Source organism: Gavialis gangeticus, unplaced genomic scaffold, assembly GCF_001723915.1.
Source record: "Gavialis gangeticus isolate Ggan-Ray unplaced genomic scaffold, GavGan_comp1, whole genome shotgun sequence".
NCBI classification, from domain to species: domain Eukaryota; kingdom Metazoa; phylum Chordata; order Crocodylia; family Gavialidae; genus Gavialis; species Gavialis gangeticus.
Window position 1 is genome coordinate 10,576,713 of NW_017729026.1, and position 4,250 is coordinate 10,580,962.

The window sequence follows — 4,250 nt, forward strand, 5'->3', positions numbered from 1 at the left end:
AAGCAGCCAATGAGCTGTTGGTAGTATCTTGATGAGGCTTGTGATATGGAAACAATGACTTATTATAGGAACTTATATAAAGAACTACTTACAGTTAAGAAGTAACAATTTTGCTAATGCCCTTCTTAAGAGTCTTGGCCCTAACTTTATGTGACACAGAGAAACTCCTCCTGGAAATATAAAGTGTCTAGAAAGTGTGGCATCACAGGACATGGTCTACCACACCAAGAAGTTCCTGATGTTGTTGGGAAAAACACACCTTAGCTCTGACCCCTCCATGCATATATGCAGTATGACTAGGGGAAAAAGAGTTCTGGAACACGCAAACTCCTCACTTCAGTGATGTCATCTGCATCCCCTGCTACAGAAGGCTGCATTCCCACTACAGACCCCTGCTCAAGGCAGGAGCATCCTTGTTTAAACTATCCTGCACAAATATTTGCCTAACTTATTCTTAAAGACTTCAGGAATAACCCTCATGCACACCTGCAGGCATAATGCCCAAATCATCAGAAACACCCTTTAGCTTGCCACAGGTAAAGCAGTGGAACAAGGCACTATCAATGTCTTGCCACAGCAAGGACAGAAAGTATTTTGTCAAAACATGCTCAGGAGAGCCAAAGAAGAGGACCGCATTCCCCACTACAGAAGAAGGTGAAACCATCCGCAGACCATACCAATCTAACTGTGGGTAAAGCTTCTTCCTGATCCTAAATGCAGAAGCAAGATGCTCTAGTCAGGGATCTTTGGGCTTTTAAAGTCCTAGAAGGAGCATCGGCAAACCCTTGCCAAATCCCTGATCTTGGCTTCAGCTCACACACAGTGCTTCTGAGGAAGGCCAAAAACAGAGGCAAGCACCAGAAACAACAGGAAGAGGAAAAAAAAATCCTTCCTGGCCCCATGTGGTGATAAGCAAAATGAGATAACCAGGCACCTTCCATTCCTTACTGCAACCCAGGGACTCTCTTGCATCTCCAACACAACTCCTTGCATCACACACTTGGACTGGAGAACAGAAACTCCCTTTTCTCCCATTCTATTGCCGTCATAAATTTATCCTAGCTCCTTTTAATCTTCTTTCATAACTAAGCCAGTCTGCTTCATTCTTCTACTACTCCGCATGATTCTCTCGTACATCCACCTGCCCTGGGTTGCGGTGCTCTTCTCATTGTCACTGAACGTGTGTACAGTGGGGAATCTCCTGGGCTTTCCAACTGCTGCTCTTCACAGCTTGATCCAAGCAATGATATCCTAAATCATCCCTGATCTATGCTTATCCAACCTCCAATGAAGGAGATTCCACAACTGCCCTAGGCAATCTATTTCACTGCCTCACTGCTTTAGCAGTAAAGAAGTTTTTCCTGATGTTGAATCCAAACCTGCTTTTCTGTAATTTCAAGCCATTACTACACATTTGACCTTCTGCTGTGAGGAAGAAAAATTGTTCTCTCTTGTCTTTACAGTGGCCCTTCAGATATTTGAAGACTGCTAGTATGTCTTCCCTAAACTCTCTTCTCTGCAAGCTAAATGTGCTTAATTGTCTTACCCTCTCCTCATATACCTTGCCTTCCAACTGATTTATCATTTTTGTTGCTCACCTTTGGACCCTCTCTAACTCCTCTACATCCTTTTAAAAACACAGAGCCCCAAAGTAGACACAATATTTATAGAATCTTATGATTTTTAAATTAATCTCATGATTTTTGAATACCTGGGTTGGATGTGTTGCTGCTAGCTATCTCAAATAATCACTGGCATAACAAGCAAGGTTTGCATCCTGGCAAAACCATGTGAGAGTGTGGTGGGGAGTGGCTGTGAGTGGGGGAGTCAGACACAGATTCGGGGGGGAGAGGCATACACAGGGGTCTTACTCAAAACAGTCCTGTCTGCTGCTGCATCTGCTGCTGCTTCTGCTGCTGCCATGTGCTCTGCCTGGTCCAATTTTTGCTCTTAAAGCAGCAGCACAATGTCTTTCCTGCTGCTGCTGCAAAAGCAATACTGTGGGGCTGTTCTGCTGCCAGGGTGCAGACTGCAGGGGGGCAGAGGATGATTTTGGTCCCCCTCTTAAATTGGCACCCAGGGCTGATGCCTCTCCTGCCCACCTGTAGTTTTTAGGAGTCAGATTACAGGTAAAGAGGGAGGGGTACATTTAGAAAGATTACACTTTTTATGCCTGGGAAGCAGTGGAAAGAAGTTCAGTAAGGAAGACATGTATTATGCTACTGGAAACTCATCTTTTTGTGCAGTATCTTTTCCTCTGTTATGCTGCTTACAAAAGAAATGTTGACAGAACGAATGGTGACACCTGGATAGTAGTTGTCTAATCTAGTGGCAATTAAATGTCATTGGTTTCCAAGTTCAATGTGTTTGTATGCTCCATGTATCACCCTCTAATGGAACCAAACAGCCTAATAGAAAAATGGGAACATATTTTAGCTGGTCTCATGTCCCATGAACTGATGGGCGTAGTCTAGGCTCAGATATATTGAGTGCCTTGATCTAGGCTCTAGGGCAGAGGTGTATAACCACAAATCTGGTTTTCTCCAGTTAGAGTTGTTGCTGGAACTCTTAACAGGATGTTTGTGGATTGATGAAGGCAGGAGATGAAATAGAGCTGAAAAAATGGTTTTAGTTGAAATGGCCCCTCTTGTGAGTGCTGGATACATTTAAAATAGCAGCTGCTTCTTTCAGCAGTGAATTGATTTGTGTAGTCAGCATTCAGTCAACATTCAATTTACATCTTTCTCAAACTGTGATGGAGCAATGGATACTGTGTTACTTCCATTATGTCTAATAAGAGATACTCTTTAATATAAGCTGGTTTAGGTTCAGTGTCTGATTTAGATCAGTCAGTGTTGGGAAAGGCTGGATAGGATAACAGGGCCTGTCAATGAGCCTGAGACCTAGCTGTTTAACATGAGTAATGTCAAGCCTGAGACAATCAAGTCAAAAGTATCCCAAAGCTACTTAGGCAAGTCTAAAATCAATAACGCAGAACTAGCTATAACTAGACTGGAATAGAACAGTAAGAGGCAGGCAGGCACATGGAGTCCTGTTGGCTTAAAATAATGCCAAGTAGAGTAAAGACAGAAATGGCAAGAAGAGATAAAATGGGAAATGGTATTGGAGTAGCGACAGACACACTGACAATGTGGATGGAGATGTAAAATGGACAGGAAGACAACACAAAAGTGAAGACCCCCATGCTCTTTCCACGAGTTTGGGTAATAATTAATGGTGCTGTGTAACTAATAAGCTTGTCTGTATTTAAGGTTTTGGTGAATAAATACAAATACAGATTTGAATAATAAATTTTAGGACTGTCCACTGGTTGTTTCCAGGGCCAAACACATAGGTAGGAGTCTTTTGCACCAGTCTACAATTCATATACCACACAATAGGACTATTTTAGGCAGGTAATAGCTGTAATACAAACCTACTCAATTTGTAGTCTCCCCTCAGACAGATTTAAGATTATTGTCAAGATAAGGTTTACACATGCTTACAATCATTTCACAACTGCTGAATGTATGCAGTCAATGGTTGCACTCATCTTTGCAAGAACAGACTTGTTTACTGATTTAATAAAGTTGAAGTAGAAAAATAAACTGCCCTTTGTTACTACAAAATAAAAACAGTACCAAACCTTGGGACGGATCTTACACTCAGATTTGTTTTTAATTCTGAAGGTAAGTCAACAGTGAGATGTGTGTGAAAGATGGTGTGGGTTTCGTTTGATGGAGGAGGGAGATGTCAGTATTTAAAGTGATTAAACCTTCAACTGTGCAGTTAATAGGTATCTCCTTATTTGGATATATCCTTCTAGACTGGCTCAAACCTTTCAAAGATGCTTTACAACACTTGACTATTATAATCAGCATTTACACAAAACAATCCATCTTTTCACATCTGTCTGAAATATTTCATGAACATCAGGGGCATCAAGCTTGCCATGGCTGGATCTGGACTGTGGGACCCTTCATGGGCCAGATCTGAACTCAATTCTGGCAGCAGGGTAAGGGGCAGTGGTAGTGCAGGGGTTAACACAGCCATCACTAACCCCTGTTGCTGACACTTGTTTCTACTGGGGGCTGGATTTTGGCAGCAGGTCTGGCCCTGCTTGTCCCACCCTCAAGTTATTAACTCCCCAGGGAGCCTAGTTGGTCTATGCTCTATGGACTGGATCTGGTCTGTGGGGTATATGTTTGACACCCCTCATGTACATAATACCTGTGATGACAACAACAACA